This window comes from Podarcis liolepis (genome assembly GCF_965112155.1).
Source record: "Podarcis liolepis genome assembly, chromosome: 1".
NCBI lineage: Eukaryota > Metazoa > Chordata > Lepidosauria > Squamata > Lacertidae > Podarcis > Podarcis liolepis.
Genome location: NC_139554.1, coordinates 113,519,332 through 113,537,402, shown reverse-complemented (window position 1 = coordinate 113,537,402; position 18,071 = coordinate 113,519,332). Strand labels below are relative to the sequence as shown.

Genomic DNA, 18,071 nt, shown 5'->3' with positions numbered 1-18,071 from the left:
TCGGGTTAAGAAAGGACCTCTGGAACGAATTAAGTTCATAACTTAAGTATCATTGTACACAGATCTCATAGAATTGTAGAGTTGTAAGGGACCCTGCAGTGCCCTCTTGTGTTGGTGCCCAGTGTGGCAATACTAGTCACACTTTCCCAAAACCTTTCTCTGGAGATCCAACCTCTGCCTAAAAACCTCCAAGGAAGGAGAGTCCACCACCTCCGGAGGCAGACCGTTCCACTGTCAAATAGCTTAAAATGCAGAACAATGCAGAGCTCTGTAGAACCCAGAAACTTGCACATTTGTACACCACGAAAAGCTATTCCAGAGTAAAAATATACCACCTTGCTTGTTTTGAATTACATGCCGTACAACCCTCTGCATCTTTACTCAGAAGAATGTTCCAGTGTGAACCTTAAGTTTCCATAGGGTTGCAGCCTAGGTAAAGGTAAAGGGACCCCTGACCATTAGGTCCAGTCGTGGCCGACTCAGGGGTTGCGGCGATCATCTCGCTTTATTGGCCAAGGGAGCTGGCGTACAGCTTCTGGGTCATGTGGCCAGCATGACTAAGCTGCTTCTGGCAAACGCCGTTACCTTCCCGCCGGAGTGGTACCTATTTATCTACTTGCACTTTGTCGTACTTTCAAACTGCTAGGTTGGCAGGAGCAGGGACTGAGCAACGGGAGCTCACCCCGTCACGGGGATTCGAACCACCGACCTTCTGATCGGCAAGTCCGAGGTTCTGTGGTTTAACCCACAGCGCCACCCGCATCCCTGGATTGCAGCCTAACATCAGCTAAACTGCAGACTCCAACGACAGACTCTTTTGTATGGTTAGGGCAGATTATATGGTTCGAACAATGCCCAAGTTTATCACTAGCACGGTATGTCACCATGAGATGTATTCTAACCACGTGGTCAGCAATTGCAGAGGTTGCCGGGAACAGCATGATGAAAAGCGACAAAGAAAGCTCCAGCTGTGCACACCGTTCCCTTGTCCAAGGATAAATGGCTCCGTTGGATTTCGGCCATTATCTGCAGCTGAGTTATTGTTTTGCCAAACAACTTTGCTGCTCGCTGCAGCCAGATTACCCTGGCTGCCAAGAATGTGAGTTGCGGAATTGCCATGGCTAGAATGATGTACCCTGGTGCCACCTTCTCTGCTGGGGGTTGCTTCACCATGAACACCTGCACGACAGGCAGAAATTAAACAGGCGGTGCTTTTCTCTACCTGGAGAGTCAGAGAGCTGGAGAAAACTTTGCCTGCTATATGTCTACCTGTGAGACAGCTCTTAAAGTAGCCCAGCCCCTAAAAGGATTGACTTTGCATGGCAGATTTCACCAATAGCTGTTGTCTGATAGCTCAGCTGGTTAAAAAGTGGTGCTGGGGTAACACCAAGGTTGCAGGTTTGATCCCTGCATGGGGCAGCTGCCTATTCCTGCACTGCAGGGAATTGGACTAGGGGATCTTTCGGGTCCCCTTCCAACTCAACAATCTTATGATTCTACGATAATGGAACTAATTGGCAACAATGGGTTAAAACGACTCCCTTATCAGCAAACCGCAGGGCAAGAAATTCCCTGCACAAGGGACCACCCACGAAACATGCTGTGTGAGCCACTCCATTTATTTTTCACAGCCTTCTGAAGATGTCAATTGGTACAAAGTCTAGGTTTGTTGTGCAGTACAAATGTTGGCAGACTCAGGAGCAGAGTCACAGCCTGCTTTGAGTGATCACATCTCAGTAACACAGACCTTGCCGTAAGAATATGGAGCCAAACGTCAGAGGCATTTCTACAGTGTTGCCAGCGATCCTTTGTTTTAAGAGAGGACCCTTTTTCCAGGTAACCCCACAGCAGATGATGCACATTTATTATTTCTACACATCATCAACCATGCAGACAACACTTATTTCAGCAAAACCGTTTTGAGATCACCATCTCCAAATGACAGGCGTCTAAAAACTGCAAAGAAATTCCCCTTTCCCCCACAGCTTTTCAAAAGGCTGGGCCTCACAGGAGTTGGCTGCTTGTACTGAAGCAACAGCGCAACAAAGAGACCCCCAGATATGAAAACGGCACTGTATGGAACCAAGAATCGATGCATCAAAAGTAATAATGTTATAAGTAAACAACAGGGTGTAATATATATCTGGAGATGGCACACCGGCTGAAAGTCTGTTTTGGCTAATTTGTCTTTTTCAACTCTGTCCAATTAATCCAGTGTCCTTGGGAAGAGTGATAACCGTACAAGCCAAGCTGCTTACATGCACTACAGACTGATGGAACCTCTTTTGCCTGTGTAGCTGTTTTTTCGTTTACAGATTGCTAACAACGCCTCCACTAGGTATGTCAGTTTCTCTTGAGTGTACAGGGTCGGAGCTGAGCACCAAGTTGGGAGGGGTCATGACATGTTATAGCTGGGACCCTAACAGACCAATGGGGTGTAGTGGTTAGTGTTGTACTAGGACGTGGGAGATCAGGGTTCAAATCCCTAGACAGGCATGAAGCTGACCTTGGATCAGTCACTATCTTTTGCGTGTTCAGACCCAGAAACCTCACCCCTAAATAAATTCACACCTGACTCAAATTTTGGTTTGGTTTTTGGCAGAATTTCGGCCACAACTTTATTGATTACAGAAAGTGACTGGTTGCATAGGCTCTGGTTTGACTAGCTCCCTGCCATGCAGGTAGCGCTGACCCAGGGCACCAGCATAGGTCAGCCAAGGGTGAACACCTGGATAAGCGGAAAGCCGGGAACAGGCTATCTCCGCCATCCAAATGCCCCCCTGGACTCAGGCATGGGCACAACCCCCTCTCAGGGGTTGACCAAACCATTGAGTCCCTGGATTCCTTTAATGGAATACCCTTCACATAGGGATGGCAAGAGCATTCTCCCATCCCTATCACCTGAACCAGAGCCTATCCGCAACCTTACAAGTTGTGACAATTTGCTACGTGGCAGGCGAAAGCCAAATGGCAACAGCCAATCAGCCATGGGGAAAATTCCTGCCGTGCCTCTGTCTCAATGACAGACGACACATGACAGAATACCAAGGTCAAGCGCAAAGCCCTAAAAGTAGGGAGAGGTGGGCGGATGTTCTGAATGCACATGCTGAAAGAGGAAGCTCTGGGTCACATGCATGTTTGGACTGCCTCCCATTGGCCAGATTGCACCCAGCTGCGAGGGACCTACCAATCGGGTGTTGTGGGTGACCAATTGTACCCACCCACAACACAGGGTGTCAGTTTTCCAGGTCTCACCGCAATACGTGCCCTCTTTAAGGGAGGACCCAATTTAGCCTAACCTGCCTCAAAGGGTTGACAGACCCTCCAAGTGTCTCTATTTTCCAGTCCCAGATTTACAGAATATTCCACTGTTCCTTAGGACATCTCTATTTGCATTGGAGAAACGTTGGAGGGCATGGAATTATACGACCCCCTGAGCCAAGGAGATAAGTACAGTAACAATACAACATTTAGGAGACATCTGAAGGCAGATGTTTAATGTTTTATTATGTGTTTATATATGTTGGAAGTCGCCCAGAGTGACTGGAGCAACCCAGTCAAATGGGTGGCATATACATAATAAAATTATTATAATAATGGAATAGGAAATCCCTATTTTCATCAGAGAAATGTTGTTTTGGTGATAAAACAAGAAGGGGAAGAATTGTGTCCATCACCTTCAGCACTTTGAAAGACAGGGGAAATATACCGGTACATGTAATAATAAATAACTAAACTTCTATACTGTGCGGAATGTACAACAAAGCACAAAATTGGTTGTACATTCAAAAGACTCCTATACCACTTTAATAGCCATGACTTCCCTAAAGAATCCCGAGAACTGCAGTTTGTGGGTAAAAGATTACTAGGCTCCATAGTTGTTACTTTCCATTAAGAACCATCCAATTCACCAAACAGAAGAGATCACACAAATGCCATGAGGTAGGACTTTCTTCTCTGGCTCTGTGATGTGTGTCCTGATTTGTGACCTGCATGTTAAAGAGCTCATTACCGATGCCCCTTGCATCCATTCCCCCAGTAAGTGCTAACGTTAAACTTTAAAGAAGGAATGTTATATTCTTGAAAGATGAATTTATTAAATCAAGTCCTGACCTTTTCAAGCTTACGCAGGCAGAGTATTACATTTTAAGCACACAAAGGCAAAATTCTCCCCATATCGCTCCTTGTCTCCTTCTAGCATATTGTGTCATCAACAAATTTCTTATCTTATTTTTAAAGGCACAACTCAAAGTGCCCAATTCAAAGTGCTGGTTTAGACATGTAAAACTTTGCCTCCTCCCATATGAACTGACCCAGATCCTGCAATCATCATCTGAGGCCCTTCATCATGTGCCTCCTCCATGAGAGGTCCAGAGGGTGGCAACATGAGAGTGGGCCTTTTCTGCAGTGGCTCCCCATTTGTGGAATGCTTGCCTGATGCCTTCATTGCATATCTTTAGTTGCCAGGGGAAAAGTTCCCTCTTTAATCAGGCCTTTGACCTTTTAACTAGTGGTGGCCTTTAACTATCTGTGGGTGGGATGATTTTAATGTATTTCTTTTCCTACTTGGTTTTAATGTATCTAGGTTTTTGGTTTTTTGTAAGTCACTTTGGGTTGCCCTGGGCAAGATGAAGTGACTAACACATTTAATAATTTAATTTAATTTAATTTAATTTAATTTAATTTAATTTAATTTAATTTAATTTAATTTAATTTAATTTAATTTAGCAAGGTTATGCTTTAAATTCTACAAGGCAGGCTTAAGCAGTATGTGGACCGAGAACTCCCAGCTGGATTTCGAAGGGGCAGAGGAACCAGAGACCAAATTGCAAACATGCGCTGGATTATGGAGAAAGAGAGTTCCAGAAAAACATCTACTTCTGCTTCATTGACTAGGCAAAAGCATTTGACTGTGTCAACCACAGCAAACTATGACAAGTTCTTAAAGAAATGGGAGTGCCTGATCACCTCATCTGTCACCTGAGAAATCTCTATGTGGAACAAGAAGCTACAGTTAGAACTGGATAGGGAACAACTGATTGGTTCAAAATTGGGAAAGGAGTACGACAAGGCTGTATATTGTCTTCCTGCTTATTTAACTTATATGCAGAATTCATCATGTGAAAGGCTGGGCTGGATGAATCCCAAGCCGGAATTAAGACTGCCGGAAGAAATAACAACCTCAGATATGCAGATGACACAACCTTGATGGCAGAAAGAGAGGAGGAATTAAAGAACCTTTTATTGAGGGTGAAAGAGGAGAGCGCAAAATATGGTCTGAAGCTCAACATAAAAAAAACAAAAAACGAAGATCATGGCCACTGGTCCCATCACCTCCTGGCAAATAGAAGGGGAAGAAATGGAGGCAGTGGGAGATTTTATTTTCTTGGGTTCCACGATCACTGCAGATGGTGACAACAGTCACAAAATTAAAAGACACCTGCTTCTTGGGAGAAAAGCAATGACAAACCTAGAAAGCATCTTAAAAAGCAGAGACATCACCTTACCGACAAAGCCATTTCCGACCATGGGGAGGAGAGGGGGTTGCGGTCTAGCCCCTCCTCCCCAAGCGCGGGGGCTAACCTTGGCCCCCGCGAGAGTTGGGGGAATCCCTGGGCGTGCTCGCGACCCTGCCCGCCTATCGGCGGGCTGGGGGGAGGCGTGGCTTAAGGTATTTTAAGCCGGGCACGCCCAGGGTCCGCCCTCTTCACTCCCGACCAGCTGAGAGGTTTTGGATCTCTTACCCGGTCTTCCTCAAGCCTGTTCAAGCGTCGTGGGATTTGTTTTTTCAACTGCGTCCAGCTGCCCTCACCTTCAGCCGGAGCTGAAATCACTAGCGGGACCTCGGTCTTTGCTGGAGCTGGAATCTCGATCCCGCGCTTGGAAAGGGTAACACACGCTTGCCAGGTCTCCCTTCTCTGTGCGGTTCATTTAAACCTCCTTGCTGATCCTAGTTGGCGTACTCCAACGGGGGCCTCCCACGGTTAGTGTTAACCCTTCCCGGACATCATGCCGGGTAGCGGATAGGAGCCAATGCCTAGGGCCAATACCTTCAATTCTCTAATCAATAAAGTTGTGGCCATTTCATGCCCATTAAACTTAAACATCGTGTCCTGTGTCTTTCTTTCTGGGGGAGGGGTTTTGACACGCAAAGCCATTTCCGACCATGGGGAGGAGAGGGGGTTGCGGTCTAGCCCCTCCTCCCCAAGCGCGGGGGCTAACCTTGGCCCCCGCGAGAGTTGGGGGAATCCCTGGGCGTGCTCGCGACCCTGCCCGCCTATCGGCGGGCTGGGGGGAGGCGTGGCTTAAGGTATTTTAAGCCGGGCACGCCCAGGGTCCGCCCTCTTCACTCCCGACCAGCTGAGAGGTTTTCCCATCCCACCCACCCTTAGACGCTTAGGTAGCCGTAGGTAGTCATGACCTTGCTATGGACTTCGGTTGGTCGCCGCAAGGGGCCTGATAGGAATTTTTCCAAGTTGGCGATCTTCCGCCAGTTGGTTTTTTCGCCTACCTCGTAGCAAAACGTCACAACTTTCCCTGTATTGGCGGTTAGGCATTGGCTGGGGTACAATTGTTATGCAAATGGATGGGGGGGGGGAAGGAACGCCATCACCTTCCCCCAGGAAATGGGGTAGTCCGGTACAGGACTCCGAGGGGCGTTGTCTTGTCCGAAACCTACCTAGGTAAGGGCCCCCGGCACGCCCCAAGCGGTGACACCCGTGGGATCCTAGTTGGCGTACTCCAACGGGGGCCTCCCACGGTTAGTGTTAACCCTTCCCGGACATCATGCCGGGTAGCGGATAGGAGCCAATGCCTAGGGCCAATACCTTCAATTCTCTAATCAATAAAGTTGTGGCCATTTCATGCCCATTAAACTTAAACATCGTGTCCTGTGTCTTTCTTTCTGGGGGAGGGGTTTTGACACGCAAAGGTCCGTATAGTTAAAGCTATGGTTTTCCCAGTAGTGATGTATGGAAGTGAGAGATGGACCATAAAGAAGGCTGATCGCCGAAGAATTGATGCTTTTGAATTATGGTGCAGGAGGAGACTCTTGAGAGTCCCATGGACTGCAAGAAGATCAAACCTCTCCATTCTTAAAGAAATCAGCCCTGAGTGCTCACTGGAAGGACAGCTCCTGAAGCTAAGGCTCCAGTACTTTGGCCACCTCATGAGAAGAGAAGACTCCCTGGAAAAGACCCTGATGTTGGGAAAGATTGAGGGCAGAAGGAGAAGAGGACGACAGAGGACGAAATGGTTGCACAGTGTTCTTGAAGCTACCAACATGAGTCTGACCAAACTGCGGGAGGCAGTGGAAGACAGGAGTGCCTGATGTGCTCTGGTCCATGGGGTCACGAAGAGTTAGACACGACTAAACAACAACAACACATTTAATAAACAACAATAATAATTACTGAAGAAGAACAACAACATTAAACAACAACAACAACAACGGTTAGGTGACTATTAACCCAGCAAAAATGAAAATGAAAATTCAACTCTAAGCACACAATTTTGCCATATAATAAATGATTGCTTTTTAGATGTAATGCTAAAATTGGGATTGTTTCCTTTCAACTAGGTTCATTTTTTTTTTTATAAAATTTTTATTGATTTTACAAAAATTTTTAGAGAACAAACAAACACTTAAAAAGACAAACATACACGTATAATTTCATAACATATTTTCATAAACCTCTTTTCTTGGACTTCCCCATACCCCCCCTTTCTGCATCCCAATGTCCATAATTTTTAGCAACTCCCAATTGTTACTTTCCAACCTCTGTCATCTTAGTCCTCTCTATATTCTGACCTTATATCACTGTATCCCTTTCTTTCTAAAAACCACAACACTTTAACATTCATTAAGTTTATAATAGTCCTTAAGATAGCTTTTAAATTTTCTCCATTCTTCTTCCACCGTCTCTTTTCGTTGGTCGCGGATTCTGCCTGTCATCTCGGCCAATGTCATATAGTCCATCACTTTCATCTGCCATTCTTCCAGAGTGGGTAGATCTTGTGTCTTCCAATACTTCGCGATAAGTATTCTTGCTGCTGTTGTAGCGTACATAAAAAAAGTTCTACCTTTCAACTAGGTTCATGGGTGTAGCCAGGATTTTTGTTGGCAGGTGGCAGGACTTTTGTTAGGGGGGAAGAACCTCAGCTATGTTTTGTTATTTATTTTTATTGATTTAAGGGGGAGCAGCTGCTCCTTCCTGCCCCCCTTGGCTACGCCCATGACTAGGTTGAATGTAACAACTGAAAATCAGTACGTATTAGATTTAATTTAACAACAACAGCAACAATATCTGGAGGGTCACAGGTTCTCCATTCCTGATTTAAGCTAAGTTCAGAGTGGAGTCCTCGATGAAGATGCCAGAGGCTGAACCTGAGATGTTTTGCATGCAGAGGGGTGCTTGTAACATTAGCAAGGCATAAGCAATAGCTTTGAGTTCTTATAAGCTGCTACATCAGAATATGGGTTTAGATGCACATTTATTAATTTTTTAAAAGTTTTGAAAGCTCATTAAAATTGACATGAATCAGAAAGATTGCAGCTGGAATATATGTTCTTCTGTATGTCCCCATTACAAAGTACTGTAAGGTTATTTTTCTTTTTATACCACATTTTGGTCAGCCAGAGAGATAAGTCTATCCCTCAGAGATATAGTTGTGAGACTTCTGCCGCCCTAGATAAAACCACAACCATTAGAATCAGATGAGAGCTGATCAGATGAGAGCTGAAAAGTGGGGATAAGGGTAAGGAATAATACCCATATGAAACATATCTATCTATCTTGTGTGCGTGTGTGTGGTTGCATGTAGATTTATTTTCACACTAACTGCATTTTCTAACTTTAAAACAACCCACCCCCAAGACTTAAAAACAACAATCCTGGGACAGTTTTTAATTGTGCTTAAGAATATTCTTCTTTTTCTTTGACAAAGGCTAAACACCCCCAGAGAACATTTCATTCCTGGGTGTAGTTCTGTTTACTGAGGCCTGCTGTCCCCTGCTTTGATATTTTCATATTTGTAAAGCCTGAGATAATCTTATTTGTTCATGTCTGAACAAATCACTGCATATGATCTTTCTCAAGGGACTCTGGCTTTTGTGTGTGTGCAAACCAAGAGCAATAGAAATAACCTTTACTTACAATCTCAAATTGCAGAAATATAAACCATTTTTCAGATGCATGCACACGTACATTCACCTATCTATATATAAGAGAAGAGCAGGGGAGAAAGACAGCTTATGCTGCCTAAATGAGAAAGTTGAAGAATTGCATACAGCTTTCTCAAACCAGGTATCAAAGGACTGAATTTCTGGTGGAGCCATTTTTTCGTTTTCAGTAATTAATCTGTGGATTTAGTTCCGGTGGACAAGTCTGGTGCCGCAGCCAAATTTCATTAGTACATGTGCCAAGTTGTACACTCAGCCGCTGGTACATGGTCTTATGGGAACCAGATGTGCTTGCTCATGCTGATAGATGGGATTGCAACAGTTTTCCCCAATCCCGGAAGAAATTTATGGGAGCGATCGCAACTGCAGGAAGCATTGCAGCCCCGTGAACGACTTCCAATTCAGATATCATTTCTTTCATGTGATGGCAAGCCTGGTTGTTAAAGGAGGAGATGCCCAAGTCCTATAGCCTTTTAAATGTGTCTGGAAAGAGGGAAAATAAAAAAATTCCTTCCAGTAGCACCTTAAAGACCAACTAAGTTAGTTCTTGGTATGAGCTTTCATGTGCATGCACACTTCTTCAGATATGTATCTGTGTATCTGAAGAAGTGTGCATGCACACGAAAGCTCATACCAAGAACTAACTTAGTTGGTCTTTAAGGTGCTACTGGAAGGAATTTTTTTATTTTGACTATGGCAGACCAACACGGCTACCTATCTACAACTGGAAAGAGGGAGTTACCATTTCGCTGTTTTGTTTTTAACTATGTACTTGTTTTGATTTTTTGGTGAATAACTAACTTATTGGGTTGTTTCCATTTTTATTTTATGTATTTTGTGTTTTTATGTTGTGGCCGCCCTGAGACCTGTGGGTATAGGGCAGTATACAAATATAATTTAATCACAACAATAATTATTTTATAATTCAAATGGGGCCTGCGGATCAGGACAAATGGCCATCCGGTAAATGACATTACTCTTTTGGTGATCTTAGTTCCTGCTAAAGATATACTGTCATGAGCACTGTAAACTTAAGTCAGTCTCGGTCTTAAACTGGGAACCCTTCCAGAGAAACACATTAATTAAATATCTGAGTTAAACCAAGAGTGATTTTTTTATTTAAGATGTTGACGGTCTCCTGGCGTCTTGAATGATGGTCATTGACTTCAACTCACTGTGAATTAGCCCACTGACACTCTTAACACAGTGGCCATTGGTAGCTACCAGTTATACCCTCTTTCTAGTTATCTACTGAAGCACCTGGCAACACACTTGACAACTTACGGCAGCCATAACAGGCTTTGGTGAGGTGTGCAGGTTTGCTAAGCACCATGATGTAAACTGACGGAGAGGCAGTTAATTTCATTCACATTGATTAAAAAGAAAGAAAGGGGCAGCTGGCATAAACCCGAGGTGTGATTCGCTGTAATAAGATGTTTTAATAATTCAGAGCACTTAATTGCAAAATGTTGACACTATAATATGAAACGGCTTCTGCTATAAACGCCAATATAGTTTCCCATTAATAATTTTTAGGGAATATGTGTGAGGATTCAGGTAAGAGATTTTCAATTTCATCCTTGGAGCAGCTCACTTCAAGTGATGTCAAGACTCGTACCTGGCTTCTAGTTAATATATGTGATGTCTAGTCCTAAGTCTGTGGTGGAAAAAAATCTATACATTGCCCTATTTATTTTTTTGTTCATCTTTCCACACAAAATGGAGGTCTGCAAACTGACAGTTCTGACAGCCAGCCCAGCTTCTCTGAATAGTACAAGTACTTCTTGTTCTTCCTCCTCTCCTTGCCAGACAGAAATTTCATACAGGGAGCAGTAAAAAGAGTGATGTTGGGATATGTTATTGAGGAAACACCATCAACCACTGCTGGAGAAAGCCCCAGCATTTCCAAGTAGGACTGGAGGAGGTCCCTGTCTAAAATAAACACTGCTAGTCAGAGTTGATAGGACTGAACTGGATGTGAAGTCCAAGCCTGCATGCAAAGTCCAAGAATTGTTTCTGTTATTTGTAAAATTTATATCTTCAGGGCAAGCTGTGTAAGAAACTGAGACTCCAGACCCCCCCCAAGTGTCCCTATTTTCCAGGAACAGTCTCGGATTTACAGAAGCCATCCCAATTTCTGATTTGATCCCTGAATGTCCCACTTTTCCTTAGGACGTCCCTTTGTTCATCTGAGAAATTTTGAAGGGTATGCAGTTGTGTGACCCTTGAGCCAAGGAGATAACTATACAACCTTAGCAAACATCTGAAGGCAGACCTGTATAGGGAAGTTTTTTAATGTTTAATGTTTTATTCAGGGCTTTTTCAGGGGGAACTCACAGGAACTGAGTTCTGGCACCTCTCAGGTGGGTGCCATTGCCATTCTAAGCAAATGAGGGAGGTGTTCATGGTGAGTTCTGGCACCTCTTTTTCTAGAAAAAAAGCACTGGTATTATTATATTTTTTATATATGTTCGAGGCTGCCCAGAGTGGCTGGGGCAACCCAGTCAGATGGGCAGGGTATAAATAATAAAATTATCATTATCATTATTATCGAATGGGATGTTATTTTCATCAGAGAAATGTTGGCAGGTATGTGTCGCACAATAAAATAATAGAACGAACATTAAAGCCCCACAAAACAGCACAAAAAGCTTTGACTCTAAATGAGCGCAGTTTGTTTAAAAGTCCACTTCATGTTTCCCCAGCAGTTTTAGCATAACTGGACCCTGATGCAGTTCTGGCCTAGGTTTTACTTAGGACACCAGTTCTCTTATCTCTCCACAAGCTGGACACAAGTTTTCCTCAAAGTATTTGTTTGAGACCACTGTTGCAGTAATAATACCACGTGCCACTTAGACCTGCTGTCTTCATTTTCCTGGGCTCATCTGTGGATTCTTACAAGCACCTGTGGGTATTCAAAAGGATGTCCTCCCAAGGATGTTGGATTTCAACTTCCACCACCCACCGCCATCCTGGCCAGTGGTCAGGGATAATGGGAGTCATCCTTAGTGATCAGCTCTTTAAACAATCTTGTTCCCACATCTGGAAGATGAAAGCTGTTAGAAGCAATCTACTTTTGTGTTGTTCTTTTAATCCTACGTTTAAAAGGAGACTTGCAATATAGATTACTCCCTAGCACCAGAAGCCCACGCTCCCCTCTCTCAGCTTTTAAGCAAAGTCTCTTTGCAGGCTTTCTAATCTCTCATTCACATGAAGAGCAAAAACCCACCAGCCTAATCTGGTTTTGGATTCAGGTTTCTGGCTGTTGTCCCGGTGTGCTCTTTGGCAGAAGACTTTGAACACGCTCTGCACGTTTGGGCTTTAAATAGAAATCCTTTCTCTGCAAAGCTATTTTGGGAGAAGGTGGGGGGGTAGGGAAATTCAAAAGGGGCAATAAAGGGGGGGTCGTTCTTTGCCAAGGCAGAACAAAAACATAGGACCTGAAAGACAAAACTGAACATAAAAAAGTTTTGTAGTCTAATCCCTCTCCACTTGAACCCCAGCCCTTAATTTCCAAAGGTCAAATTTATATCCAGTTTTCATTATACCATGATATAGGGACAGCGGAAACACTTCCTAAAGTTATTTCTGTGAAGGAAGTCATGTCCAAAATCCAGAGAAACACACAGTGTCTGGCCCATTATCAGCTATTGAACTTTATTCACGTTTTTAGATCAATAAATATAATAGAATATTATATCAGACTCAAGATGCCACTAATTCCAGTGAAATATTTTGAATCTAGAGTCTATTCCAAAATAATACTTTTAAAAAATCTGAATTTCATATTGACTTCTTAACCTTAATAGCTTTCCCCCTTTAGTGATGAAATGGATTCAAGTGACTAAATTTCATAGCACACATTCTTTTTTAGCCAGACAGGGGACTTTCCAAACTTTCCCTTTTTTCGTGATTTCTCTTCTTGCTATTAGAATGGGATTATTTACCATTTGTTGATGTCTGGGATGCAATGTAGCCTTGATATTAGCGAAGCAATAACCGCAGTAATGAGGTAGGAAGTTATATTTGTATTTGTGTAGCATAGAAAAATCTAATCCTCAAGTGCTGCAGTTTGTTTGTTTTTTAAACAATTTAGGAGTCATATTGCACAACATGAAAGAGCACATTCCCATGTCTTGCTCGGTCTGCCCAGCAGCGCCCCACTGAATGAGAATCGGAAAACTCAGGATGAAACGGTGAAATCTGCTATGATTAAATGGGCACAAGATGTTGGACATAATATCATGTTTGCTGACTGGGAACAGTTATGGACCACAGGTATGAAGTTTACGGCATATAATGCCTTAAGAGAGAATATTATGAAAATGATATACAGGTGGTACATGACCCCAGTCAAGCTAGCAAAAATCTATCATTTGCCCGATAATAAATGTTGGAAATGTAAGGAAACTGAAGGTACATTCTTTCACCTTTGGTGGACGTGCCCTAGGATTAAGGCTTTCTGGGAAATGATATATAATGAATTGAAAAAGGTATTTAAATATACCTTCCTGAAGAAACCAGAGGCCTTTCTCCTGGGCATTGTTGGCCAATTGGTGCAAAAGAAGGACAGAACTTTTTTTATGTATGCTACAACAGCAGCAAGAATACTAATCGCTAAGTATTGGAAGACACAAGATCTACCCACTCTGGAAGAATGGCAGATGAAGGTGATCGACTATATGGAATTGGCTGAGATGACTGGCAGAATCCGGGACCAGGGAGAAGAGTCGGTGAAAGAAGACTGGAAGAAATTTAAAGATTATTTAAAGAAATATTGTAAAATTAATGAATGTTAGAAAGATGTTGGATAGAAACTAAGCGGTTTCCAGCTGTAATGCTTTAGGAGACATGAAAAAAGGAGTATAAAATGGGTAAAAGTTTTATGGTAAGGATTTGCTGAATTAACAAACTGAACTGGAATACAAAGAGGGGAAGTATGAGGAGGTCGGAGGAAATAAGGGTATGGAAGTTATGTTATTGAAAATTAATGTGTGTTTTTAATTGCCTATTATTTTATATGTTTATTTTTTATTTTTTATTATATTCAAAAAAATTTCTCAATAAATCTTTTTTAAAAAAATGAATGAGAATCGGAAAACTGGTTTTGCACAGATTCTTGTTAGAACGAACAGAAATTTGGCTGCTAATAATGTAGCCTTGTCAGCTTTAGGCTTAAGCCGGAACACATAAAGCTGGAGATAAGATTATAGCCCTTGCTTGCAAGCTCTGGTTCTATCTAATTGCCACACATGATGTGTTTATGCATTGTGCCCAACATCCCAGAATAAGCAAGCAAATTGGGCATCAACATATGAATGGAATTTACTCACGGAATCCAAGCCATGGTCCCGCCAGCAAATTAAATGGTTGGGATTACTTACTAGTTTGATTGTCATTATAATGCAATAATTTCTTCCCACCATCTCCTCTGGCACAAGGACTGTCCCCCATACACTCTTCATGATCAGGAGTGATGGTAGCAACTTGCTTAGCAGCCGCTAGGAAAAAAAGAATGTTCAATATGAACATTCAAAGCGATGGATGCGCCATCTCCCCTCTTCCACATACATTCTGCAGACTATCTAAATGAAATTTGGAACCCTTGGAATAACCGTTATGTAGAAGAAGAAGAAGAAGAAGAGTTTGGATTTGATATCCCGCCTTTCACTCCCTTTAAGGAGTCTCAAAGCGGCTAACATTCTCCTTTCCCTTCCTCCCCCACAACAAACACTCTGTGAGGTGAGTGGGGCTGAGAGACTTCAAAGAGGTGTGACTGGCCCAAGGTCACCCAGCAGCTGCATGTGGAGGAGCGGAGACGCAAACCCGGTTCCCCAGATTACGAGTCTGCCGCTCTTAACCACTACACCACACTGGCTCATAGTCACTGGCTATGTGACGGTGTAATGTTCTTTCCAGGGAATGGCTGGGAAGGAAGGAGCCAGGCTTCAGGGAATTGGCTTCCTACCCTGTGGCCAGGAATGATAAGATCAAACGGAAGGAATGTCTTACCAGTTAGACTCTTTAATAATCACAGCAAGAGAACAAAGGACACATCTCCTAGAAATGGCGGTGCTCCCAGTTAAGGTTCACTCCCCTGCTTTGTCCCTATTAATATATATCACTCCTACATCTTGTAACCTGAGCTTGTACCCTCTGTGCTTTCTGTTCTAACACTTTCTGAGCTTTGGGGAAGGGGAGTGAATGCTGTCCAGAGACTGTGAATCTGTTAGCTCTTTCTCTTCTAGTGTTTCATAGAATCATAGAATTGGAAGAGACCACAAGGGCCATCGAGTCCAACCCCCTGCCAAGCAGGAAACACCATCAGAGCACTCCTGACATATGGTTGTCAAGCCTCTGCTTAAAGACCTCCAAAGAAGGAAACTCCACCACACTCCTTGACAGCAAATTCCACTGTCGAACAGCTCTTACTGTCAGGAAGGTCTTCCTAATGTTTAGGTGGAATCTTCTATCTTGTAGTTTGGATCCATTGCTCCGTGTCCGTTTCTTTTCCTAGCTGTTCACCATCCAGTATTTCCCAACTTCTGCCTTCTGAACTGTGCCCCTCTGCAAACCACTGTTCCAAATCTATACTGTCCTCTGGCTCCTGGGAAGATTCAGGATCAGGGGGAGTGGGAGGCTCCCACCATTCTTCCTCAGTGCAGCCCTCCTCAGCACAGGCCCGGATGGATGGATGGATGGATGGATAGATGGAAGGGTGACCACAAGCCACTAAAGGGAATGTTGCCATCTCTACGAGCAAATGTGCTACTCAAATGACCTGTGAATGAGGTCACAAATGGCAAAGGTGGATGGAGTAGGTGGCTTGTCACTAAAGTGGAAACATTAAAACAGCAACAGATACAATCAAAACAAACTCATGTGGGGTGTTATGGGAGGGACAGTACCTCTAGAGAGAGACATGTTGTGCTCCTTCTGTGATAGTTTGTCCACCTTTGGTTCCCACCCTGCACTCAGCTCTCACCTGTGACTCCAGCAAGCTGTCAGCATGCAACAGTGGCTGCACCCCAGGAAACAGCACTCAGCTGCAAGTGGTTGTGAAGCATCTGTCACATGACTGGCTCATCTGGTGCCACGTCAACACCACAACCTTAAAACGAAACCAAAAACACCGAGCTCCCACAGATTCAGGTAGTTGTGTGGATGAGCCTGGGATCATTTCTGAACTTTAGGTTTAAGTGTGGTGAAGACAGGAGAATGACTGTAATACATAGCGGGCGATGTAGGGGGTGAAATGATCTTGCAGGTGTGCCGCTGTGGAAATGTAGAAGATAAGAATGAATTATAGCAGCATGGAAAGCTGGAGTGGAAAAGCAGGTACAGGGCCACATTCTTCATATTTTTCTGCATTACAGATTTGCCATCCATCCCACAAGGTGCCCCAAGCTCTGTAATTCTTTGACCATTTCTAAGCACCTAACAGGCTGTTTGGTACTCATTTCAGAAGACATAATTCAAATGGAGTATCATCAATTACTCCCTGGAAACGGTAGCTTGAAAGCATGAATTATTTTGTACCTTAATAATTTCACAGTATTTCCATTTAGAAAACATGAGCTTCTACACTGCTCAATGTTCATAGTTGTCTAGGTGCTGTGACTTCATTCTGCTTAATGATTCATCTCCTTATCGTACTCACGCAGCTCTGAGGCAGAATCTGTACTCTGCTGCCACCAGAAACGGCCCATGGGGACTGTGACCATAAGCAGCTATTTTTGCTCAACAACCCCCCAAATTATCTTGGGAGATTTATGACATCCATTGGTGGTTTTCTGTGTGGGCAGCCTGCTCAGAGTCTCTGGGTAGTGACTTAGTCCCAAATGATTCATGCTTTCGCCTGTGAGCATGCTTAGAAAATCAGGAGAAATGACCTCACTGCTGCGTGGGTAAGGAGAGGAATTCAGGAGCAGGAATACTATGCTACATTATCAACAGGTTTATTTAAATTGGGGGGGAATGCCCAGGGTGTGTGAACATTCAGGGGAGCATTATTCTGTCATCAGTCATGGAACTGGCGGATGCCAGCCAGCCAATCAGGATAGACCTTCTAATACTCCCACCCCTTGCTTTTCCACATAGGAAAAAACATTTTTAAAGAGCTAGCTCTTCGGTGATCTGACGTGCTGTAAGCCCTGGGAGCAACATTCATTACAATCGCTCGCTTCCTAAAACATGTCAGACTAACTCAATGAACAGTTTGGGAGGTCACATAATGTGTGAGATTCACCTAAGATGCCCTGTCTAAGATGCCTCCTTCTGCAACAGGAGGCTAGGGCACGAACCAATGGATTCATGTTACAAGGAGTTTCTGACTAAACATCAGGAAGAACTTTATGACAGTAAGAGTTGGTTGACAGACTCCCTCAAAAGGTGATGGGCGCTCCTTCCTAGGAGATTTTTAAGCAGAGGTTGGATGTATGATTTTAGTTAAGATTCTTGCATTGCAGGGGGTTGGACCAAGGACCCTCGTAGTTGCTTCCTACTCGACAATTCTATGATTCTGTTAACCCTAAAATGGCCTTCACTGTATTTCCAGCTGTTCCTTTGTATGGAATCTTCCTATGCCATTTTAATAGACTCTCTATTATGCAAACATAAGTGACCTTTAGGAACTTGTCAGCTTGAAAGAAAGGGCATCTAGTAAGCCAATTTTGCTCCTGAAGGATGCCCAATCCAGTATTTTATTTCTCAAATGCTATCCATTCAGAGATTCATTGAAGGAGTCCAAAGCATAATTAATAATCTCTCTGCGTCCAACCTAACCTTACACCACACAATGTGGTATCTAACTGAAAAAATACACAGACATAAATCCCCCTTTTGCAGGCTGACATTTATAAAGTGCCTTGCGATTCAGTTCAAACACATT

At 43.5% G+C, this 18,071-nt stretch overlaps 1 long non-coding RNA gene across 1 annotated transcript; it reads right to left on the bottom strand.

Moving 5' to 3' along the window:
• Positions 1-11,854: 11,854 nt before the first annotated feature.
• On the bottom strand, positions 11,855-14,684 carry LOC310693726. The gene is made up of 2 exons (XR_014519368.1): positions 14,566-14,684; positions 11,855-12,086 (listed from the first exon to the last, which is right to left on the bottom strand). It is a non-coding gene; the product is annotated as an uncharacterized lncRNA (long non-coding RNA).
• Positions 14,685-18,071: the final 3,387 nt, after the last annotated feature.